Source organism: Entelurus aequoreus, linkage group LG03 (genome assembly GCF_033978785.1).
Source record: "Entelurus aequoreus isolate RoL-2023_Sb linkage group LG03, RoL_Eaeq_v1.1, whole genome shotgun sequence".
NCBI lineage: Eukaryota > Metazoa > Chordata > Actinopteri > Syngnathiformes > Syngnathidae > Entelurus > Entelurus aequoreus.
Genome location: NC_084733.1, coordinates 17,197,971 through 17,225,191, shown reverse-complemented (window position 1 = coordinate 17,225,191; position 27,221 = coordinate 17,197,971). Strand labels below are relative to the sequence as shown.

Sequence of the window (27,221 nt, the reverse complement as noted above, 5' to 3'; positions counted from 1 at the left end):
CTCTGCGTTCGTCACCATCTGTACGCACGGCGGCGACAGGAGCTCCTGCGTCGGCAGGGACGGGCACCGCTATTCTTTATCCTATTCTGGGAAGAAAAATATTAACCATCACAGAGAATAGATCCATCGCGGCGTGGGTCCCCTGCAAAGTATTCCCCCTACTGGAACCTCCGATGGATTAGTTTAGGATTTTTCTCCCCCCCTCCGTCCGGTAAGCACGTTTCTTTTATTTTTCTACTCACGAGTTGCATTTCAATTGGTGCACCCACCTTGTCGCCTTGTTTTGCACCAAAGTCTGCAATATGATGTGGTCTCGAAAGAGAAAGGAGACGCAATGCATGGCGAGTCGTTGCAGCCCAGCGACAATGCACACATGCACAAAGTGCCCTCGAAGCGGCCTTAGCGCCGAGACGTCTTTACGTGATTGTGGGTGATGATGTTTTGCAGTGTGGATGGTGGGGCTCTTGTGTTGCAGCAGCAGCAGCAGGGATGGATGCACTGCAGAACTGTGCTGATCACACAAACACCACACAAGGCCCCGCGGTCGAGCCTCCTGTTGCCTTTTAACTGTAAATAATTGTCTTAAATGCCCTATTAAGGCTGCCCTAATCGGGTTATGTCAACTGTGCTGCAGTTCACCTTAAATGGCGTTCATGCATGCATGAAATGTGTGCAAAGTCAGAAACATAGTTGAGTCTAAAGTCAGTAATCAAGCATATGTTGGTGGTTTATGGTTGAAGATGTCAGATGTATTCAACAGGCGGGCCGCGTACAAAATTAACGTGTTTGGTTCCGAACTGTAAATAGAGTAGATAATGCCATGATGATAACAGCATTATTTGACACTGTTCATTGTTTTACTGGTTAAAAATCTAGTCTCGAACAAACAGGAACGTCAAAAAGTCTTCAGCGACTACGTTTCCATGTGTTTATTTCTCAAATAGTTTGTTTGTATTTTCACACCAATACATGTGAAGTCCCAGTGTCCCATGCACACTCTCTAATGCTGTGTGCCTCCCATACACTGGGGGGTACTTACCGTATTTTTCGGACTATAAGTCGCAGTTTTTACTTAGACTCAGGAGCGACTTATGTGTGAAATTATTAACACATTACCGTAAAATATCAAATACCGGTAATACTATTTAGCTCATTCACGTAAGAGACTAGACGTATAAGATTTCATGGGATTTAGCGATTAGGAGTGACAGATTGTTTGGTAAACGTATAGCATGTTCTATATGTTATAGTTATTTGAATGACTCTTACCATAATATGATACGTTAACATACCAGGCACGTTCTCAGTTGGTTATTTATGCGTCTTATAACGTACACTTATTCAGCCTGTTGTTCACTATTCTTTATTTATTTAAAATTGCCTTTCAAATGTCTATTCTTGGTGTTGGGTTTTATCAAATAAATGTCCCCAAAAAATGCGACTTATACTATAGTGTGACTTATATATGTTTTTTCCTTCTTTATTATGCATTTTCGGCAGGTGCGACTTGTACTCCGGTGCGACTTATACTCCGAAAAATACGGTATTTCCTTTCAGCGCAGATAAATGTACCCTATTTTTCGGAGTATAAGTCGCTCCGGAGTATAAATCGCACCGGCCGAAAATGCATAATAAAGAAGGAATAAAACATATATGTCGCACTGGAGTATAAGTCGCATTTTTTGGGGGAAATTTATTTGATAAAACCCAACACCAAGAATAGACATTTGAAAGGCAATTTAAAATAAATAAAGAATAGTGAACAACAGGCTGAATAAGTGTACGTTATATGACGCATAAATAACCAACTGAGAACGTGCCTGGTATGTTAACGTAACATATTATGGTAAGAGTCATTCAAATAACTATAACATATAGAACATGCTATACGTTTACCAAACAATCTGTCACTCCTAATCGCTAAATCCCATGAAATCTTATACGTCTAGTCTCTTACGTCCATCCATCCATCCATTTTCTACCGCTTATTCCCTTCGGGGTCGCGGGGGGCGCTGGAGCCTATCTCAGCTACAATCGGGCGGAAGGCGGGGTACACCCTGGACAAGTCGCCACCTTCATCGCAGGGCCAGCACAGATAGACGGACAACATTCACACTCACATTCACACACTAGGGTCAATTTAGTGTTGCCAATCAACTTATCCCCAGGTGCATGTCTTTGGAGGTGGGAGGAAGCCGGAGTACCCGGAGGGAACCCACGCAGTCACGGGGAGAACATGCAAACTCCACACAGAAAGATCCTGAGGCCGGGATTGAACTCACGACTACTCAGGACCTTCGTATTGTGAGGCAGACGCACTAACCCCTCTGTCAACGTGCTGTCTCTTACGTGAATGAGCTGAATAATATTATTTGATATTTTACGGTAATGTGTTAATAATTTCACACATTTCGGCCAAACTATGAAAAAAACTGCGACTTATAGTCAGAAAAATACGGTACTGTATTTTTCGAACCATAGGGCGCACTGGATTATGGGGCGCACTGCTGACGAGCGGGCCTATTCAGGTCTATTTTCTTACAAAAGGCACACCAAAATGTAAGGTGCACAAAAGGGGTCATAAAATGATTTTTTTCCAAACATTTAAAACACTTTCTTGTGGTCTACATAACATGTGATGGTGGTTCTTTGGTCAAAATATTGCATAGATTAAGTTTTACAGACCATCTTCAAGCCGCTTGCTGACCGTCTCTTCTATTTCCGTGCCTCCACTTCGACAGTGTCTTCTTTCCGTCATCTTTGTTGTACTTTGTAGTTTTTAGTACTTCCATAGCGAGTATACTGATAGTTGTATGTTAGATCTGTATACGCTACTTTGTATTAAAAATGGCAATAGCGGAGGATAGAGAAAAAGAAGGAGCTTATTGACAACGGTGTTGACACAGACACCATTGGTAGATGCACACACATTTTCGGGACTTATTTAGATCCCAAATACACATCAGCAGGTACCAATAGGTAAGAAAAGTTGATTTTGCATAATTGGGCGAAACAAAACGTCAGATTGTATTTCTCCTAACATGCCAATTTAGGGTCCATATACACACAGCATAATACCTGTATGTTGAAGCACTGTACGTCTGACTACGGTAACCGTAATGCTCCGCATTCCACCAAGTGGCGCGGCTTCATAGCAGTTGCACTAAAACATTTTGACAGATTTTTGAGCGCCGTGTGTAATGTTTTATATTCTCAATGAAACATCCAAGTGTTTGTGTTGCTTGCTAATGGGTACTTGATATGTGCAGTCAGCACATATCTCTTATGGTCACACTTATCATTACACTGTGTGCCAAATTAAATTTCTTTGAGGTCGGTAAGCACATCCAGAATTAATACATATATAAGGTGCACCGGGTTATATGGCGTACTGTCTATTTTTGAGAAAATGAAAGGATTTCAAGTGCGCCTTACAGTCTGAAAAATATGGTATCGATTTTCCAGTTGGCCTATGACAGGGGTCACCAACGCGGTGCCCGCGGGCACCAGGTAGCCCGTAAGGACCAGATGAGTAGCCCGCCGGCCTGTTCTAAAAATAGCTCACATAGAAGCACTTACCAGTGAGCTGCCTCTTTTTTAAAAATTTTATTTATTTACTAGCAAGCTAGTCTCGCTTTGCCCGACATTTTTAATTCTAAGAGAGACAAAACTCAAATAGAATTTGAAAATCCAAGAAAATATTTTAAAGACTTGGTCTTCACTTGTTTAAATAAATTCATTAATTTTTTTACTTTGCTTCTTATAACTTACAGAAAGACAATTTTAGAGAAAAAATACAACATTAAAAATGATTTTAGGATTTTTAAACACATACCTTTTTACCTTTTAAATTCCTTCCTCTTCTTTCCTGACAATTTAAATCAATGTTCAAGTAAATTTATTTTTTTTATTGTAAAGAATAATAAATACATTTTAATTTAATTTTTCATTTTAGCTTCTGTTTTTTCGATGAAGAATATTTGTGAAATAATTCTTCAAACTTATTATGATTAAAATTCAAAAAAAATATTCTGGCAAATCTAGAAAATCTGTAGAATCAAATTTAAATCTTATTTCAAAGTCCTTTGAATTTCTTTTAAAATTTTTGTTCTGGAAAATCTAGAAGAAATAATGATTTGTCTTTGTTAGAAATATAGCTTGGTCCAATTTGTTATATATTCTAACAAAGTGTAGATTGGATTTTAAACCTATTTAAAACATGTCATCAAAATTCTAAAATTAATCTTAATCAGGAAAAATTACTAATGATGTTCCGTAAATTCTTTTTTTAAGTTTTTCTCTTCTTTTTTTTGGTTGAATTTTGAATTTTAAAGAGTCGAAATTGAAGATAAACTATGTTTCAAAATGTAATTGTCATTTTTTTCGTGTTTTCTCCTCTTTTAAACCGTTCACATAAGTGTAAATATAATTAATTATTAATAATAACATAGAGTTACAGGTAAATTGAGCAAATTGGCTATTTCTGGCAATTTATTTAAGTGTGTATCAAACTGGTAGCCCTTCGCATTAATCAGTACCCAAGAAGTAGCTCTTGGTTTCAAAAAGGTTGGTGACCCCTGGCCTATGACATTACACCGAAACAAGGCAACTTTGCGGCTCCTCACAAATCTCTCTTTAACAATCGCAGACAGGGGCGAGTCAACAGCCCAGTTCTTGTTGTACCTAATGTTCGTTGTAATATTGGCACAGATTACAAATATTACATCTCTGATGGCCATGCTGATGTGAAATAGCAGACAGAATCAAGAAGTGATCTTATATTGCGCCATGAACTGAATGCAGATCCCACGCAAAGACTCGTGAGAGAGTTGTTGTAAAGGAATTTTTTCGGACAGAGAATAGAGAGAAAACGTTTGAATGTCTCGGAATCCTTTCAACGAGCTCTGTGGATTGATGGAAGGAGTTTTAAGTCTAAAGGAACAGACAGTTCGTGCCCCGATCCTTCTTGAGATGTGAGGGTTGCTATGAATGAAGCTGGCATCCTTTGTTTCCTTAGCCATCTTTTTAAATACATCTCAGTTTTTTTCTCCAATCAATGCGCTTCAAAATGTTCCGTTCTTTTAGTTTGTGAAGCAAATATACAGTCTTGTCTTAATTCCAGTTGTTGCCTATGTTTTCATTGAATGGGATTCGCTTCTAGGCTCTATCCGCTGTGTTCAGGGTACCATGCGGCCCTCGAGAGATCTGGTTTTTAAATCGCATAATCTAGGTGTGTTCGTCCGATTTTTCAAAAGCCAAACGTGATCAGATTAAGATGTTTTCATGGGTTGTAGAATGCTTCTTTTGAGCTGAATTATTTGATTAATTTAGTGCATGGAACAGGAATAGGCCAGGAATTTCGTCATTTTAGTGGCAGGGCCACTTGGCCTTAGCTTAACTCATCCGACTTCTTCAGTCAGTGCACTGGACTTTGAGGAGTCGGAGACGTTCGCTCGTCTGGATTACACGCTGCTGTGTGCGTTGGATTCAATGTTAAAGCTAAAGTACCACAGATAGTCACACACATTAGGTGTGGTGAAATTATTCTCTGCGTTTGACCCATCCCCTTGTTCCATCCCCTGGGAGGTGAGGGGAGCAGTGAGCAGCAGCGGTGGCCGTGCTCGGGAATTATTGTGGTAGTTTAACCCCCAATTCAAACCCTTGATGCTGAGTGCCAAGCAGGGAGGCAATGGGCCCCATTTTTTAAGTCTTTGTACAGTATTTAACTCCTGTTTGGCCCGGTGATGCTTTGTGTTGTATAGCACTGTGCTGCGTGTGGGACCCCCTGCGGTTCATACGAGGCAGAATTAAACACACCACTAGTCAACGAAGCCGTAACGACATGAAAATTGCGCAGAGGTAAATAAATGCGTCCGTTGGGGCACCGCATATAGATAGTAGGGCTGTGAATCTTTGAGTGTCCCACGATTCGGTTCAATATCGATTCTTGGGGTCACGTTTCGATTCAAAATGGATTTTTTTTCTTCAATTCAACACGATTCTCGATTCAAATACCATTTTTTCCCGATTCAAAAGGATTCTCTATTCATTCAATACATAGGATTTCAGCAGGATCTACCCCAGTCTGCTGACATGCAAGCAGAAAAGTAGATTTTTGTAAAAAGCTTTTATAATTGTAAAGGACAATGTTTTATCAACTGATTGCAATAATGTAAATTTGTTTTAACTATTAAATGAACCAAAAATATGACTTATTTTACCTTTGTGAAAATATTGGACACAGTGTGTTGTCAAGCTTATGAGATGCGATGCAAGTCACTGTGACACTATTGTTCTTTTTTTTTATTTTTATAAATGTCTAATGATAATGTCAATGAGGGATTTTTAATCACTGCTATGTTGAAATTGTAACTAATATTGATACTGTTGTTGATAATATTCATTTTTGTTTTACTACTTTTGGATTGTTCTGTGTCGTGTTTGTGGCTCCTCTCAATTGCTCTGTTTATTGCAGTTCTGAGTGTTGCTGGGTCGGGTTTGGTTTTGGAATTGGATTGCATTGTTATGGTATTGCTGTGTATTGTTTTGTTGGATTGATTAATTAAAAATAAAAATAAAAATAATAATTTAAAAAAAAAAGAGAATCGATTCTGAATCGCACAACGTGAGAATCGCGATTCGAATTCGAATCGATTTTTTTCCCAAACCCCTAATAGATAGCATATCATTTTTCGAGGGGCACACGACCAAACAGCGGGGCAAGGAGACCCATGGCCACCAAGTTATTACCGCCAAGTTCAGGACAGGTCTTTCAACTTCATTTTTTAAAACGACAAAAGAACAAATTTCTTTCCGCGTGCAACGGACGTGCAAGGGGTTTGGCGCATTAGCATGGAAGTGACTTAACCATATTTTCAGAAGGAACTGACATTAATGTCAGCCTGGGGCGTTTTTTTCAGCAGCACCAAAAAGAAAGCTTGTTTACGTACCATGTCTGTGCAATTACACACTGGCCAACTTTGACACCAGGGGCTAATCATTTATTGTGTAATAATAATAAATAAAATAAACCACATTATTTCCACGTTGGGTACACATTTTTACTTTATTTGCCGTAGTTATTTAGGAAAAAAAAAAAACTTTAAATACATTAGTCTCAAAAATAGTGTCTCTTGATTTTTCTATTCCTTGTGAATGGTTTTTGCACCATGTACCACATCTAAAAATATTTTTTGTTGCGCCAGTTTTAGCTATTTGCAATCACCTAGCCTGTACTCACAGATAATTGTTTTTTGGAGTAAAAGGTGAGTTATATGCTATTATTTAATCCATCCATCTATTTTCAATACTGCTAAAAATGGCTGCACCATTTTGCAAAAACTTGAAGATTTTCAAGCGCACACACACCAGATTCAGGGCAATGTGCTTATGTTTTCAATAAATCATTAATTATTAGATTCCACGTCGTCTTGCTTCTGCTGTAAAGAAACCTCCCGTGGTCTTTCAGCTGTTCGACATGGCAGGTCCCGGAAGAACAGTTGAAACAGGACTTTCTTGATGTATCCATCCATCCATTTTCTACCGCCTGTCCCTTTCTGCGTCGCGGGGGGTGCTGGAGCCTATCTCAGCTGCATACGGGCGGTAGGCGGGGTACACCCTGGACAAGTCGCCAACACAGATAGACAGACAACACTCACATTCACACACTAGGGCCAATTTTTAGTGTTGCCAACCAACCTATCCCCAGGTGCATGTCTTTAAATGAATCAAAAACAGAGAATAATCCATCCTGTCAAAACAAGGCACGCTCTCTCACTCGACAGTACAATCATGCATGTAATAAAGACGAGTCAGAAGGCAAATAATTAATGGCATTGCTACACCCTCGAGCGGATGAAATGTAGGCAGCGAGCCAGGGCGGGAGAGCCAACTTGCCCTGGCCAAAGGAGAGAGCAAAGAGGAAGTGTCGGCCGTCATGCCAACTGGCAGTGCTTCATGTCATGCAGCTCGATAGGTAAAGTATGATTGAAAATCATTTCCTTTGGAAATTACATCACACGTTAGTAAGAATTGAGGTTTTTTTTGTCAAAGTTTTTGCACCACGTACCATCTCAAAATTTGTCTGCTTTTCAAGTACCAGCGTTTTTGCAATCCCACCCATTTGCCATCACGATTTAGCTTGCTGGTAGGTTATTGTTTAGTGGCATATGGGGAGAGTTAAAGTCATATAAAGTAGTACCTTGGGATATGATTTTATGCGGTTCTGCGACACAGCTCGTACCTTGAAAAACGTTTATTGCAAATCACCCACTGAAAATTGCTTAAAAATAATGTAATAGATGGGTTGGTCTCCCTAAAACACCAGCATTTTAAAATGTAACACGCCTTTTCCATCAAACATAGCATTAGCAGCTTCTAAATATATTTTCATGGATAGATGTCTGACTGTTAGATATTATTTCAACAACCTTGGCTAGTGTAATCGACTCATGCTGTTCCAGTATGGTGCAGACTAGCAGTGCTACACTCCCAACTGCTTCACCAAGTCAGATATACCCTCGGCCATGTTTTTGATGATTTCTTTCTTTAATTCAATGAATATCGTCAGTAACCTTTTCTCAGCACTGTCCTTCACACTCATTTTCTTTGTTGCAATGGTTGGAAAAACAAAGTTATGTCGATCTCTCGCCATAAGCTAATAATCGCAAGTAAGTCCGGATGTTTTGATTGGATCTTACGGGGCTTCTTGTGACATTCGCCACGCCAACTGTAACCCCAAATTTTGCTCGCAACCTAAATCATAACAATAAGCCCAGAGACAGCTCCTATCCCCCAAAAAACTCTTAAGCTTGGGCACTTCTATCCCAATGTACCACAGTACGTACATTGTAATTGGAATTAGATTTCTGAATCTCTGGTTGATTTGTTTGATTAATTTGTATTAGTAGGTTTTTAATATTTCACTCTGGTGTTCCTGCGTACCACAAGTGGTACTCATACCACAGTTTTAGAATCAATGATATGGAGGATCTTTGACAAAGCGCTTTTGTGATGAACGAAATAAACTACTTTTGAATGGAGAATTTCACGTTCAAGCCATTGCTGATGTGCTGTATAAATAGAGTTTTGTTATCTGCCATTTATTTTTAAGATAAATTAGCGATATATACAAATGATTCTCAAACTTTGGTAAGTGTACCACTAGTGGTATGCGGGCTCTATCTAGTGGTTTACCATAGAATCGCTAGATTAAAGGCCTACTGAAATGATTTTTTTTTATTTAAACGGGGATAGCTGATCTATTCTATGTGTCATACTTGATAATTTCGCGATATTGCCATATTTTTGCTGAAAGGATTTAGTAGAGAACAACGACGATAAAGATCACAACTTTTGGTATCTGACAAAAAAAAGCCTTGCCCCCGGAAGTAGCGTGACGTAGTCAGTTGAACATTTCCGCAAAGTTCCCTATTGTTTACAGTGATGGCGGCCAGAAGTGAGAGCGATTCGGACCGATAAAGCGACGATTTCCCCATTAATTTGAGCGAGGATGAAAGATTTGTGGATGAGGAAAGTGCAAGTGAAGGACTAGTGGGGAGTGGAAGCGATTCAGATAGGGAAGATGCTGTGAGAGCCGGGGGTGACCTGATATTCAGCTGGGAATGACTACAACAGTAAATAAACACAAGACATATATATACTCTATTAGCCAAAACACAACCAGGCTTATATTTAATATGCCACAAATGAATCCCGCATAAAAACACCTAGGTGTTTGTTATGCTAGCTCCTAGCTCCTAGCTACTAGCTCCCGTCCATATAACCCGCCAATACAATTCAAACACCTGCACAACACACACAATCACTCAGCCCAAAGGACCGTTCACCTAACCCAAGGTTCATAAAGCTTATATATTTAACCAAAGTTACGTACGTGACACGCACGTACGGGCAAGCGTCAAATGTTTGGAAGCGCAGCTGCGTACTCAGGGTACCGCGTCCGCGTCTGTGTATCCAAATCAAAGTAATCCTGGTCAGAGTCTGTGTTGTCCCAGTTCTCTACAGGCGTCTGTGTATCGAAGTCAAAGTCCTCCTGGTAAGAGTCTCTGTTGTCCGAGTTCTTCGATCTTGACTGCATCTTTCGGGAATGTAAACAATGAAACGCCGGCTGTGTTGTGTTGCTGACTTCCCTCGCAAAATACTCCCCTTCGCACCGACAACTTTCTTCTTTGCTTGCTCAGCTTCTTTCTCCATAATGCAATGAACAAATTGCAACAGATTCACCAACACAGATGTCCAGAATACTGTGGAATAATGACATGAAAACAGAACTATTTTGTATTGGCTTCAATGGGGGAGCCATACCTCTGTTTCACTGGCTATGTCACGCGCATACGTCATCATCCAAAGGAGTTTTCAACCGGAAGTTTAGCGGGAAATTTAAAATGTCACTTTATAAGTTAACCCGGCCGTATTGGCATGTGCTGCAATGTTAAGATTTCATCATTGATATATAAACTATCAGACTGCGTGGTCGGTAGTAGTGGGTTTCAGTAGGCCTTTAAAGTACCGTATTTTTCGGACTAAAAGTCGCTCCGGAGTATAAGTCGCACAGGCCGAAAATGCATAATAAAGAAGGAAAAAAACATATATAAGTCGCATTTTTTGGGGGAAATTTATTTGATAAAACCCAACACCAAGAATAGACATTTGTAAGGCAATTTAAAATAAATAAAGAATAGTGAACAACAGGCTGAATAAGTGTACGTTATATGACGCATAAATAACCAACTGAGAACGTGCCTGGTATGTTAACGTAACATATTATGGTAAGAGTCATTCAAATAACTATAACATATAGAACATGCTATACGTTTACCAAACAATCTGTCACTCCTAATCGCTAAATCCGATGAAATCTTATACGTCTAGTCTCTTACATGAATGAGCTAAATAATATTATTTGATATTTTACGGTAATGTGTTAATAATTTCACACATAAGTCGCTCCTGAATATAAGTCACACCCCTGGCCAAACTATTAAAAAAAAACTGCGACTTATAGTTCGAAAAATACGGGAGTGTTTTATTTTTTTATATTTAAACACAGTCTTACTGTTCAAACTGTATGTAATGTTACAGTGACCAATAATACTAAATATACTTGTTAAATAAAACCTCTGCCTTGTTTTTAAGGAATGCTTAGGCCTACTCCGCCATTTTAATGTTGGTCATTACGGTGGTACTTGGAGAGCCAAGTGTTTACAGAGGTGGTACTTGGTGAAAACAGTTTAAGAACCACTGCTATAGTAGTATTCCGTTTAATTGTAAACAGTAGCTACCCAGTGCCAATGGTGCCTTGGCTTGTACTTTCCGCCAGCATAAGTCATTCTTACTTCTGCCACAAATCATATGACCTACATTGCCCAGAACCCACCACACACACACACACACACACTGTCATTATTTCCAATGGATTCTTCCAATAAGCACTGCCCTCCACTGGAACAAGACGTGGAAATAAACATTTGAATCCCCAGAAGCAGCAGGACTTTGTTGCCATTTGTGACCAAAAAGAAGGGAAACGTCACGCTTTTCTTTTTCTTCCATGCGAGAGAGTCATCCGTTAGGAGAGTTTTGTGTCGTTTACAATGGGATTTACCAAACTTCTTGTACAGGGCTCAGCTGCGTCCTTTTTGTATTTATTGAGATGTCATTATAACTAGCTCTTTTCATTCAGCTCCTCCTGCAGAATGCTTTGCAAGAACACTGCCGGACATTGTCCAGCTAATCTTATAGCGGGCTGAAACGCAGCCATTGTCTTCTTGTTGATATACTGAATGAAGTCGCTTGTCCGACACAAGCAAATATTGTAACTATTCAGCCGACGGCGGGCCATGACGGGGGTGACTGTGGCGTTCAGCGAACTCTCGCATTTTGACTTGGCATTGTGAAGTTGAATAAGGTCAGGTGTGACGTCAGTTGGAGCGGTGTGGGTGGTGCGATGGCGAGCGCAGTCATGTGAGGGTCCCCACGCTGCAAGGTGATGATTGCAGAATGATGAATATGTTTACTAAGATGAGGGGAAGACTTGTGAAGCTTTGAAGGAAAAACAATAGAGTTGTGAGAAGTGTATTGATGCATTGTGTGAACGCATGCTTTAATTTTGGAGCAATTCAGAATGCAACCATAATTTTCAGCAAAAAAGTGCCTCTGAAGTTCCGTCATAAATATATAGATGTCATATACAGTATATATAGATGTCGTATGTCTCTACGCATGTGTTGCATTTTGGGCTTTGTTTTGCATCACTTATTCAAAAAGACAGATGGTTGTCATTGATGTTGTGCAGGATAAAAGTCAACATACACTATATTGCCAAAAGTATTTGACCACCTGCCTTGACTCACATATGAACTTGAAGTGCCATCCCATTCCTAACCCATAGGGTTCAATATGATGTCGGCCCACCTTTTGCAGCTATTACAGCTTCAACTCTTCTGTGAAGGCTGTCCACAAAGTTGCGGAGTGTGTTTGTAGGAATTTTCGACCATTCTTCCAAAAGCGCATTGGTGAGGTCACACACTGATGTTGGTCGAGAAGGCCTGGCACTCAGTCTCCGTTCTAATTCATCCTAAAGTTGTTCTATCGCAGTGGTCCCCAACCTTTTTTTACTTGCGGACCGGTCAATGCTTGAAAATGTGTCCCACGGACCGGAGGGGGGGTTAGTAAAAAAAGGAGGACCGGTACCGGGCCGGACCACTGTTCTATCGGATTCAGGTCAGGACTCTGTGCAGGCCAATCAAGTTCATCCACACCAGACTCTATCATCCATGTCTTTGTGGACCTTGCTTTGTCCTCTGGTGCACAGTCATGTTGGAAAAGGAAGGGTCCCGCTCCAAACTGTTCCCACAAGGTTGGGAGCATGGAATTGTCCAAAATGTTTTGGTATCCTGGAGCATTCAAAGTTCCTTTCACTGGAACTAAGGGGCCAAGCCCAACTCCTGAAAAACAACCGCACACCATAATTCATCCTCCACCAAATTTCACATTCGGCACAATGCAGTCCGAAATGTACTGTTCTACTGGCAACCTCCAAACCCAGAATATTTTAGGAGCGAGGAAATTTCACGACTGGATTTGTTGCACAGGTGGCATCCTATGACAGTTCCGCGCTGGAAATCACTGAGCTCCTGAGAGCGACCCATTCCTTTACAAATGTTTGTAGAAACGGTCTACATGCCTAACTGCTTGATTTTATACACCTGTGGCCGGGCCAAGTAAGTAGGACACCTCATCCTGATCATTTGGATGGGTGACCAAATACTTTTGGCAGTATAGTGTATATCTGCTTTGGACCGAGTCATTCCATCCATCCATCCATCTTCTTCCGCTTATCGAAGGCCGGGTTGCGGGGGCAGCAGCCTAAGCAGAGAAGCCCAGACTTCCCTCTCCCCAGCCACTTCGTCCAGCTCCTCCCGGGGGATCCCAAGGCGTTCCCAGGCTAGCTGGGAGACATAGTCTCCCAAACATGTCCTAGGTCTTCCCCGTGGCTTCCTCCCGGCTGGGCGTGCCCTAGACACTTCACAGGGAGGGATTCGGGGGGGGAGTTTTGACCAGACGCCCGAACTACATCATCTGGCTCCCCTCGATGTGGAGGAGCAGAGGCTTTACTCTCAGCTCCTCCTGAATGACAGAGCTTCTCACCCTATCTGTAAGGGAGAGCCCCGACGCCCGACGAAGGAAACAAATTGTCGCTTGTACCCGTGATCTTGTCCTTTCGGTCATAACCCAATGCTCATGATCGTAGTTGAGGATATGAACACAGATCGACCGGTAAATTGTGAGCGTTGCCTTCGGGCTCAGCTCTTTCTTCACCACGGCTGATCGATACAGGGTCCGCATCACTGCAGATGCCGTACCAATCCGCCTGTCGATCTCACGATCCACTTTTCCCTCACTCGTGAACAAGACTCAGAGGTACTTGAACTCCTCCACTGGACACTCCTCCTGGACAGAAAGTCACCAAACAAAATGTAGTTGTATTTGTTTACAATGACAATGTATCTTGCTATCATACAATATACAGTAGGGCATGGATTCATATGGCCCCATTCCTGGGTGGATCTCGCGTGAGAGGAAGTGGGAGGTTAATCAGTTTGCAAAGCAGTCGGCTGAAAATTATTATATTATTATACATCAGGCCTGGGCGATTATGGCAAAAATCATAACCACGATTATTTTGATTGATATTGTAAAAACGATTATTAAAGGGGAACTGCACTTTTTTGGGAATTTTGCCTATCGTTCACAATCATGAGAGACAACAACACACATGTCTTTTTCTGGGGAGGGATTTTAAAGATGATATCAAATGCCTGGAAGATGTGGCTAATGGGAGTCACCGTTGTAGCCTTCAAAGCCCTCTAAAAACAACTTCAAAATCCTCCATCAACGTTTTGTATACACAATGCAAGTCCATATATAATGTAGTAATTCTTCGGCGCATTTATTTCCGTTTCCATAGCAGCGCACGTCTGATTTCTGGCAACAACCCCTTCTGGATACAAACAGGCGAGTGTGTTCTAACCATGGCAGATTCGGTAACAAACGACAAAGATGACTATTTTTGGACAAATGAATATTCACAGCCTTATCTTTTTTTTAATCCGAATTCATGGAGGATGAACTACTGCTTCTAGAAGCCAGCACAAAGGAAGGGTGAGACGTTGGAGCAGATGGAAGACGAGAGAGTGAGGTGAAAGTGAATCGAAGCTGCAAAATGTGGAACTTGAAGCCAAGTTATTTTGACATAAATGGTGTGCTTACACAAATAAACCAGAAAAATTGTCCACTGCCACCTGGGCCAGACGAACACGTGTACATCGAGTGAATCACACTTTAATATCGATCATGATACAGGCAGCACGTGTTACTACAACTACAGTACATACACTGTCTGGCTCGCTGTGTACAAACAAAACAGGAAATGTTGGCTAACACTCACTGATACTGATTGTTCATGTTTTCCAGTCAGTACAGACTGGTGTCCTACCTTTTGTGTTGACGTAGAAACTAGCTTATCTCTTGCCGTAGTTAGCTTCTACAGTTAATACAGTAGCAGGCCGATGTGTTAGTACGCTAGAAAAAGTTCCTCAGTGTTCACTCTTACAATAACAATGTCGCTACAGTTTGGTTATTATACAGGTTACAGAACATAAATTAAGTATTGTTGACGGTTTTGGAATGCATTTCTAAAGTGATTTAGTTGTGGAATTGATTGCTGTATTGCTAGCCAGTAGCCACCAAGAACGAGCCAATTTGTATATGTTAGAAAACTAAAAAAAAAACATTTTTGTCTTCTTGTCTCTCACAATGATTGTGAACGATAAACAATGTTTTTAAAAAACTGCAGTTCCCCTTTAATTCATTTGAAAACATGAGTATTTATTGTTCCACTAAAACTCAACTTTAAATATAGTTTAAAAATGGATGTAAATTAGTAACGAATAAACCATAACGTGTAAAATGATAATAATAGTAATAACCATACATTCAAATTACAATACAATTCAGTTTTTCTGTTTTAATTGTTTTTAATTCTGTTTTTGTTTTACCTTTTACAAGTATTTTAACACCATAGAGCAGGAGTGTCCAACCTTTTTCCACTGAGGGCTGCACACGGAAAAATTAAAGCATGTGGGGGCCATTTTGATATTTTTCATTTTCAAACCATAACAAAATATATGCATTTTTTTTATTTATTTTACCTTTAGGGGTCCCGGGGACCATAAAGGGTCTCAGTCATTAAAATGTTAAAAATAAGTCAGATTATTTTTTTTTTTTTAATTATTTAGCGCTTACAGTAAATCTCTATATCAACTACAAGTTGATATAAAGTAATACAAATTAAAAAAAATGTTTTATGGCTTTTCTATCAAAAACAACTTAGTTTTTTTATAGTAAAACTGAAATATGCAGTATTTAGTAATTAGAGCCCTAAAAGATCAATAATGCAGGACACCATTGATTTTAATTATTTCATATTTTTGAGTAATCACAGTGAAAAGATAAATAAAAAATCACTAAATATATTTGGGATCCAAAAGGTGCCCCACTAATAAAGTGATACATTTGTATTAGGTTTTTCTTTTACTTTCAACACTTAAGTTACGAGATCAACTTCAGATACATCTGTTGATTTTATGCTGGAGCTATTATTTTGTTTGTTTTATGCGCTTTTGTCAAAGAAAACTTTGATGTTTTTATATGGCTACTACACAATATATGAAATATTTACCACATAAAACATTTTAAAGTGAAATATGTGAAGTAATTGGAGCCCTGAAAATAATTCATTATAACATGGATTTTTTGTCATTATTTTTTTTTTTTGAGCAATGGCAAAAAAAGAAAAATGAAGAAAGACAAAAGAAAATAAAAACAGCCTGCATGGCAGCTTTTGTGTCAACATTGCAACTTTTTCTCGTTAGATTTCACCTCATTCCACTTTTTTTAATGTTCTTTTTTATTTTTACAATAGTATTTCCAGAATGTGTGGCGGGCCGGTAAACAATTAGCTGCGGGCCGCAAATGGCCCCCGGGCCGCACTTTGGACACCCCTGCCATAGAGTGTATGCTTTTATGTCAAATATAACTTGATAAAATATTTAATTCAATGCAGAAATCCTCACATTTATTGGTGCAATATTAGCTTGCACACAAATTGGCACAATCAACCACGGACGCATTTCAGCTGTGCGTGTCAGCCATCAATAATGAAAACAGGCGTTCGGGAAATAAAAGACTATTAGGCCAAACGCAATAATTGAGGGCACATCTTAACATGTATAATTAAACCTGAATTAAGCAAAAATTGTATTTGTTCGATTAATCGATCGGGATATTCGATATAATACTCGATTACTAAAATATTCGATAACTGCAGCTCTAATCCCAATAATCCACCATTACCATTTATCAGTTGTAGTTCTTAGAAAATATATTATAAAATACAACTTAAACATGTCTCCTATAGCCCTGAACCTTGAATGTGTGTAAAAAAAAAACAAAAAAACCCTCATTATATACCATCAACATAAAATGCTTTATAAGCTAAATGGTAAATGGGTTATACGTGTATATCGCTTTTGTACCTTCAGTGTACTCAAAGCACTTTGACACTATTTCCACATTCACACACACATTCACACACTGATGGCGGGAGCTGCCATGCAAGGCCCTAACCACGACCCATCAAGAGCAAGGGTGAAGTGTCTTGCCCAAGGACACAATGGACATGACCAGGATGGCGGAAGCTGGGATCGAACCTGGAACCCTCAAGTTGCTGGCAAGGCCGCTTTACCATCCGAGCCATTTTGACAAAAATGAATGTCAACGTGGAGATATTATATACGAGTTTTCACCCTGTTCAAGTTTTTAAAATTTTAAATGACTGAAGTAGCAGAAGTAAGTACTAGTAATACAGTGTTTCCCATAATCTGCCAAGATACCTGTGACGGTGGGGGCGTGGCTCTGAGTGTGGCTATGGGCGTGGTCACCATGACGTCATCGAGTAATTTGCATAATTTACTACAATGATATGATTTTCTCTAAAAAGGCTCAAAAAATGTATACTTACTAATTAATAACAGTTTTTTTTTAAACGTCCATCCATCCATCCATTTTACAATATAATTACAACACTTTATGTACATATTTATATACAGATTTGAACAATAAGTTATTCACTGAAATATATTTATTAATTGTGGTTCTTACAAAAAATATATCTTATAAAATATAAAAGCTAAAATGTGTCTTAAAGCTCTGCCCCTTTAATTAGTGCATACTAAATAATTTAACTTTAGCCTACTACTACAACCATATTATTTACCAGCAACATAAAGTGAAACAGAGGCAGAGGTGTCCTGCCACAGTCAGTAACAAATAAACAGAAAACTGTAATGGTCAAATACAAATAAGGCAACAAGAGAAGTATCTTACACTTCTCTTTTGTAAAGTAAATCTGAACAGCCTATATGGGCATCTACATCAACTATATGATTTGCCTGAGAAGCTGGACAGGACAAAAAAAAAAAAAAAAGTTTTATTTATTTTTTATTTATTTGTGGCGGACGTAATTCTTTCGTGGCGGGCCGCCACAAATAAATGAATGTGTGGGAAACACTGTAATAATAATACAAAAGTTTATTTATTTGTTTTACATTAATTAACTTTTTTTTTACAATTAAGAATGTTGTGAGGTGCTATTCTTCAGGCGTATTGCAAAATATTGAGCATCACAAAGATGTTATCTATATAGATCTGATGCATCTGTAGTTTCCAGGACTGCAACTAGACTCGATTGAAAAAAGTTGAGGCATTACAAAAAGAAAGACAAGATGTAAGACACATGAATCCATTAAACACCAAGTGCTTTCTTTAGACCTCTGCCAAGGCCAGTGGAAACAAGATTTTTTTGCTGCGTTAAACAGTTTTGTCCCAAAATGAAAAGGCTTCTATGCTTCTACCAAGCTAAACGGCAACCAGACTGGTGGAGTTATTGTAAATCCACTATATCATAAGACTTTCAAGTCGAAGTTACTCCACTTTATTAACTAAATGGCCGTAAATTTACATGTATGCATGTATTTATTTATTTGACAGGGACAGTACAATGAAACATTGCTACCCATAGGTAACCGATGTCAAAGTACATAAGACTTATAGCCACAGGCTAATTTGCAACCCTTGTCCCTGGTTAGGCTTTTAAAAAAAGATGAGAAAAGTGAAAAACACATACAAAAGGATTAAGACAAGTACAAAAATAAAAACACATTGAAAATAATTGGCCCCATTTGTCCAGGTTCTAGCTGTGCTCACACTTCGGATTTTCCTTAAGCCACTTTTTCAGTTTTGTCTTATTGTGTTGTATGTTTTACTATATAGTGTGTTGCACAGAATTAGACACACTGTGTGACGCTGACATGACTCACTTTAATTTACTGTATTGATCTTTTGCCGCTTTTACTGTACAAATACCTTTGTGTCTCGCTCCAGCTCCAAACTCTGTGTGCTCGCTCATGCCAAAATTAAGCCTTTTTTCACTGGATTAATTTCCAGTTAAGATTAGAATGGTAAAGTGAAGCTTTGCACAAAACTAGGGCTGCAACTAACGATTAATTTGATCATCGATTAATCTGTCGATTATTACTCCGATTAATAATCGGATAAAAGAGACAAACTACATTTCTATCCTATCCAGTATTTTATTGGAAAAAAACAGCATACTGGCACCATACTTATTTTGATTATTGTTTCTCAGCCGTTTGTAAATGTTGCAGTTTATAAATAAAGGTTTATTAAAAAAAATAATAATAATACTTTTTTTTTTTAATTAAAAAAAAACAAACTGCGCAGGCGCATAGCATAGATCCAACGAATCGATGACTAAATTAATCGGCAACTATTTTAATAATCGATTTTAATCGATTTAATCGATTAGTTGTTGCAGCCCTACACACAACATTGCAGAACATTTTACTGCTTCTGTGTACAATATATACAGTATATTGTATTGACGATTCAAAATCTGTCTCGTGACATAAAAAAACAGACAAAAAGAAGCAAAAGAGGAATGTTTGTTTGTAGTTTCAAATATATTTGTTCCGCTTTTTTAACTCACTTTTTTGCAAATGTGCTATGGCCAATATGCAACTGTGATGATTACTTAATGTGCGCTTTCACTCTTGATGTGTACAATTGAATATCTTAGTTGCTTAGACAGCAATGTGTTCATATAAATTTAGATTAGGGTACTTAGTTTCCTAATGGGGAAAGACGTTAATGTTTCTTGTGTTCATGTTAGCATTTAAGCACTAGCCTGCTTCTCCAGTAAATTAGCAGTACCACTGCTCCGTGAGTAGGGATGATGCTCGAACCGGTTTTCCCGTTGTTCGATAAGAAAAAAAACGAGTCCTCGGACTCCAATCCCTTTTTGAGAACCGGTACCCGTTATCGAGAAAAAGAGTTGGTTCTTTATTCGAATCCCTGGGAACGAATCCCGTCCCGACAAGAAATGCTCATTGGGACATCACAAGAAATGACGTCACGTAGCTCAGTCATTAGGCGCAGATAGCGAAAGCAGGAAAAAAATGGACGGGAAAAAGCGCTCCAAGGTGTAATAAAGTTCAAAACAAAAGGTATAATCCAATGAATAACTTTACTGAGAGATTTTAGCAGGGTACAAACACATGACGAACACTTTTACGACCAACCGGAAACATAGCAACCAGGCTAGCAACGCACTTCCTTTACGGCAGCTGTCACAACGTTCTTAAAGCAACCGCAGCACATATATATATATATACAACACATCTACCTTTTTTAACTTTTGTTTTTCTTGCCTTGTAAACAAAACAAAATCACACTGTATATGTGTTGTCTGTCTAATTATAAATAATGCAGACGAGGCGTGTTGGCTGAGTTCTTGACGTTTACTTTCACAGCGTGCTCATAACCTCATTCTTAGCTGCCGGGTGACGACATGCAACAACACTTTTCGGAGCTACCGCGCATGCTCGTCACTCCCGTTGCATGCTGGGTAGTGTAGTTGTTATATTCCCTAGCTCATAACATCACATCTTTCCCCCTATAAAGAAATAATGTTAACTCAATAAAGTGTATTTCTTTTTTTAGCTTTAACTTTAAATTTTTTAGCATTGTAACCACATTTGCAAACAACTTTTCTCTTCATAGAATTTTCTTTCAATAAAGAAATAAAGTGTAAAAATGTCAAAGCATCATAACAAACAGTTATGTCAACTCGAAAAAACCAAGAGTTCTTAACAACTCTCAATCAGCCTCTTAGGTGGCTGAACATGTCTCTTAGGTCTAAACAGTCTCTCAACAGCAGGTGACGCGGACACTGCTGTCAGTCCTTGGTCAGCAAGGTCAGGCTCCGTGTCAGCGAGTTCTGCAGGTCCAGCTGAGTCCTGTTGAGCCTTTTCCTGAGTAATAGCTGTAGTTAGTATGTTCCAATAGCAGCAGAAGTGCACTTTTTGGAGAGCTGTATTATTTTCAGTTTTGTTCCCAAGGGACTGATTTTATTTTACACTATATTATTATTTATACACCTATAGTGATCACAGAGACAGATTGTTTTTGTGTTACTGAATATATTTGTTTTTCTGAAAAATTATTTTATTTAATTTTTTTAGGGGGGTAACAGTCAATATTTATTTATTTATTAGATTTTAATTTTTTCTTATATAATAAAAGTGAGCTTTTGTTAAACCAAATATTGTGTGGTTTTTTCCATATAGAACAACTTATCTGGACTCGATAAGGAATCGGTTCGATCAGAGGATTCGATAATAGGCTCGAACTCGATAATTTCTTATCAAACATCATCCCTATCCGTGAGTTTATCAAAGTGGGTTATCAATCACGGGTTTAATTTTACACGGTAATGCTAACAGTCTAGTGTTTTAAGCCTTTTATCACTAATAGCCTTTATCATTACATACATACTACGGTACATTTTTAGTCTACTTTATACCTGCATTATCCATTCAATCCTTACACTTTCCATCCTTTGTAACTGAGCTACTGTGTGGAACAATTTCCCTTGTGGATCATTAAAGTTTGTCTAAATCTAATCCCTAATTCAACGTAGTTGTTTGAAAAGTGTTTTTGCCCCAAATGTTGTCATGAATCTAATTATATGACTGTGTGAAAGCTCTCACAGTTGCTGCAATATCCCTCTTTGTGGGGTTCTGTGTGGAAGGAAAATGCAGAAAACATTAAGTTTTCTGTTTGAAATGGCAAGTGTTAAAATAGAAACCGTGACCTATTTTATAGCTCCAGGTTGCTGTTGTCCTGTAAAGTAGGTCCCTCTTGTAAATGGTCTTCTTTAAAGGAGCCGTATTGACTTGACCATGATGAGTCAAGGTTGATGTTTTTTACGCTCTTTTTGCTGTTTTAATGTGAGCCAATGTACAAAACGACATTTTAAACCAAAGCCAAAGTCTTGGTATTGTTTCTGGCTGCATCCTGACGAGATCAAGAACCATGCAAAGCGACCATGTGCTTGCGCCTTAGGGTTACAGCCTTCCCACTCGTGTCTGCCACGGTGCGTCGGTAGCGCTTCAACCCGGCCTCGATGTTACAGGGTCCTTGTCACGAAAGCGTGGATCACTCGGAGGCCTTGGAATAACGTGACGTGTGTTCTCGAGGGCCTGGGTGGTCATGCGATACTACTCTGCGGAATTGACGCGCCCTGCGGCTAAAATGCTATCGTCTGCTTTTTTAAAGTGATGATGATTTTTACGGGGGGCGTCTCAGTCAGCATGCGGCACTATGTGTATCTGACACCCAAAATCCCGTCGCACGGCTTCTTCCTGACATGTTTACTCACACGGTAGGCTCAGGCGTGTAATTGAGACAATAGTCACCATTCGGTTCTCAAAGCCTTGCAGAGATAAACTAAATAATCTCCGTCAACGACTTTTTATAATATTAACGAGCTGCAAATGTGCAGAGTGCATTGCCTGTTGCTGTCAGTCGAGCGCAACACGATAAATCTGTTAATCCCCTTAAAAGAAACTGTCCAAAGACGCCTTAGCTGCTCGTTCAGTTGCAGTCACAAGCCCACACAGACGTGATTCATATGCAAATGTTTACAAAGCGTACGCGCGGCCAAACAGGACGAGCTGGATCGGTTTCTGTGATGCAGGATGGTTTTAGACCCATTAAAAGCTTTGGTGGTCCCCCCACAGCCTTCTACTTTATTCCAAGAGCAAGATGATTTTTTTTGTTACCCTTCATTGGCAGCATTACAAAGTGAGATCCCCACTAATTCAGACCCTTTGGCATGGTTTCAAAGTTATTTTAGGGATATACTGATTCTAGGGGTGTAACGGTACGTGTATTTGTATTGAATCGTTTCGGTACGGGGGTTCCGGTTCGGTTCGGAGGTGTACCGAACGAGTTTCCACACGGACATATTAAGTAGCGTAACGCACGTTGTGTAAACAATGCACACCGAGGCCCAACACACGGCATGCTTGATTGATTGAAACTTTATTAGTAGATTGCACAGTTCAGTACATATTCCGTACAATTGACCACTAAATGGTAACACCCAAATAAGTTTTTCAACTTGTTTAAGTCGGGGTCCACGTAAATCAATTCATGGTAACACCCGAATAAGTTTTTCAACTTGTTTAAGTCGGGGTCCACGTAAATCAATTCATGGTAACACTAGCTAGCAGCTAACGGGCTACGATAGACTGACCATAGGTCCTCTTTTCACCGGACATGTCCTCTTTTGCGGAGCTGTCAGGGCGGAGTTTCTTAAATGCCTCAAATCAATAGTTTGAGTTAGGGTTGCGTGTATTTTCAATGTACGTTCAGGGTTAAGAAGGGGTTAAAAACAAAACAAATTGTGCTCGCAGCAGCATTCGTGAGGGAGGGGCAGAGACAGAAAGAGCGAGAGAGTTATGATAAACACGCATGCGTCGCCAGGCTCTGCTTTTTATCCATAGATTTATCAGATTTAATTTTTTATTATCTATATGTCAAAACTGTGCCCCGGAGGCCATTTGCGGCCCACAGCTAATGTTTTAAAGGCCCACGGCACATTCTAAAAATACTATTAAAATAAACAAAAATATAACAAAACTGAAATAAAGAAGCTTAAAGGTGAAATGTAATTTAGAAAAAGTTGCAATGTTGACTAATAAAACAAAACCGTTTTTTTTTCTTTCAAACTGTCATTGCTCAAAACATAATATTGAATCAAAATCAATGTTTTTATGAATTATTGACCTATCCAAGGTTCCGATTACTTCACATCAAATATTCCACTAAGAAAAATATTTTTGGTGGAAGATTTTGCAAATTTGGTAAATAAATAACCCCAAAATTTATATTTTGTTGTTTTCTTACTGTACAGAAAATGAACCGAACCGTGACCTCAAAACCGAGGTACGTACCGAACCAAAATTTGTGCGTACCGTTACACCCCTAACTGATACTATATCACCATTAGGTTTAGAAGTAAGTCAAGTTTTGCGTCTGGAAAATACAAATAATCAATACCAGTCCCCTCAACCTGACAACCCTGACCCTTAATACACGTGTACTCCAGACCTATTTGTATGTAGCATGGAACTAAGTGTTTTAATTTTTCTTACGTTAACAAATAAAGATAGTTTTATTTGTCCGGTAAGAAGGTTGTAACTCCATCAGGCACTGGACATTTATTTGCTAGTTTATCGTTTAAATGGCAGCAAGACTCTAAAGCAGGGGTTTCGAACTAATTTTAGCTCAGAGTCCGCATGGAGAAAAATCGATTCCCGAATGGGCCGGAATGGTAAAATCATGGCATGATAACTTAAATGTGAAGACAACTCAAGGTTGTTTTCTTTGTTTTACTTTGGCCAAAAACAGAACAAGCACATTCTGAAAATGTACAAATCACAAATAATCCTCTGGACAAAACACTTCAAGTTTGTTGAAAATTCTTAGGAAATTGGTGCAGTTTCAAAAACACAATAGGTTTCGACTTCGTCTCTTTACCATGAATTGATTAACGTGGACCCCGACTTAAACAAGTTGAAAAACTTATTCGGGTGTTACCATTTAGTGGTCAATTGTACAGAATATGTACTGTACTGTGCAATCTACTAATAAAAGTCTCAATCAATCAATCAAAACTCAGTGTATCGACAAAGCCAGGATTAAGTCACAGTCTTTCTGGGATTAAACAAAAAACACAACATGTAAACTCTTAGAGGTATCAAATACCTCCTTTGTCATGTCCATTTATCAATCCAGTGCTAACTCAACAAACCGTAAGAAACGGAGGTAAAAACTATTCCAAAGGGTTAAGTTCACTTTTCTCGTGTTTGACAGAGACATTTTGGGGGAGTAAGAGTGCCAAAAGACAATGTGTTCGAAGCAGAAGACATAAAACGGCAGGTTTTAAGTTTCATGTGGGTCGAGGAGGAGGAGCCACAGTCACCCTTTCCTGTGTACCTCTTGCTTGGCCTCGGTATCAACCGTTTGCTTGCCAAACAGAATTGCTATTGTGACATCCAGTGAACAAATTTAGAACAGCAGTTTCTTTTGTTAAAAAAAAAAAGCAGCTAATTTTAATACTTGGCAGACTCATCTTGCGGGCCGGATAAAACCGTATCAGGCCCGCGGGTCGTACGTTGGACATCCCTGCTCTAAAGCAAAACTTAATCCACTGTGAGCCATCTTTTGCTAGCAGCTAGTAAGGTAGCATGCTAACATGTTATGTATTTGTTTGCATAAGCGAGCTCAAACACAAAAGGGTGAAAATGTGTCAAAACACGCACCACTACTGTGTTGCCTTTGCTGACAAATAATTTTCTGACAAATAGAAATTAAACCTGACAAGTTGAATTTACTTGAATTCCTTACACATATCAATGCAATTTGGGAAAAAAACATTAACAACCTCACAATTTAACTAGATTCAGATTCTTGGGGTGACTATCAATTCAGAATCGATTCTTATTCAACACAATTCTCCACACAAACAATATATAATTTGGTATATAAGTTGTAATAAAAACTTTAGATGTACATGCGCAGTTAGTAAGCGCAAAGATGGCCTAAAAAAACATATTTTAAAAATAAAATTCTTGAATATTTTTCCAGCGATTCTGACCCCATTAATAGCTCAGATCCTGGGGAACCTTCCTGTCTTGACGGAACATTTGCTGCTGGATACATGAAGGACTTTTGGGAGAAGCAAAGGGTTGTGTGCCTGGCGATTCCTTCCGTCAAAAACATTGAAGGTGTCTATCTATTGGATTGAGTGTTGCTGTGGTCTATCGACAAATTCAGAAGACGATGGCAGCCGTTCAAGGAGCCCAGAGGCTGCCTATTGTAATGGATGGGTTGGGCAGAGCGGTGAGCACTCAGACTCTGATAATTTCCGAATTGAACCGCAACCTGGATAACATCTCGGAGAAGCATTTCGTTCTGTAAGGCAAAATGATGATCAATTTGAGTGCTTTACGGGTGGTCTTCTTGTTCTGTCTACCCCTTTTTACGGTATGTCTGTTCTTGGACAGGTTGTACTGAAAAGTAATTTTGTTGTAAGTGCAAAGACAAAGTACTATTCTACTCTGTAAAAAAATAATCCTTATTCAGATGTGAATTAATTTTATCTAGCACCCCTAAAAACATCCACTGGAACTTTAGGGTGTTTAGCTGAATCACCACCAATTTTGGGACACACCTTTTAGGGGACTGACATGCGCACATGTGTATAATTTAAGCAAGATTGGTTTAAAAACATGACCGCCATTAAGCAAACCGTCTTTGCAGGAGAACGTAGCTAATTGCAATTGATTTGTTGCCTAATAATTGCAAAACTTTGAGAATATCTGTATTCAAAATCATTTTAGCACAACCTACAAATGTAATTTACTGCCTTGTAGAAAAAAATAAGCACACCCCTTTTTCGGGTATGGCTTCTATGCAACCCAATGTTATACCTTGTGTTATACCTTTTACCACTCTCTGGAGCCGCTCCTTGTCTGCAACGGTGCAGCTGCCGTACCATGCCGTGATGCAGTATGTCAGCAGGCTCTCGATGGATGAGCGGTAGAAGGTCAGCAGCAGGTTGGAGTCCAGGTTGTTCTTCTTGAGGACTCTCAGGAAGTGCAGCCGCTGCTGAGCCTTCTTAGTGATGGCAGTAGTGTTCTCTGACCAGGAGATGTTGTCAGAGACAAGGACGCCAAGAGACCGGAAGGTGTGAACCCTCTCCCTCACCCTTGATGTAGAGGGGGGCTAGGTCAGTGCTGTGTTTCCTGAAGTCGGTGACGAGCTTCTTGGTTATCTTGGTGTTCAGAGCAAGGTTGTTCTCCTGGTACCTCCAAAACCCTCAATTCTAAACTCCAAACATCCCAGAACAAGCTAGTCAGATTACTTCTAGACCTCCACCCCAGATCCCACCTCACTCCTACCCACTTCTCCAAAGTGGGCTGGCTCAGGGTGGAGGACAGAGTAAAACAACTTGCACTGAGCCTAGTCTATAAAATCCGCTACACCTCCCTGATACCGAAGTACATGTCAAACTACTTCCTTAACGTAAATGACCGCCATAACCACAACACCAGGGGGAGCTCCACTAACCACAATACACCCAGATTCCGATCTAACAAAGGTCTTAACTCATTCTCTTTCTATGCCACATCAATGTGGAATGCGCTCCC

General features: G+C 39.4%; 1 protein-coding gene across 1 annotated transcript in view; it reads left to right on the top strand.

Annotated features, from left to right (window-relative positions):
* LOC133646226 (tyrosine-protein kinase fyna) overlaps nt 1-27,221 on the top strand; it is an 89,763-nt gene continuing 62,542 nt past the window's right edge. Inside the window, exon 1 of the mRNA XM_062041387.1 lies at nt 1-211. The gene's annotated coding sequence lies outside the window, so the exon portion shown is untranslated. The remainder of the gene's footprint in view (nt 212-27,221) is intronic.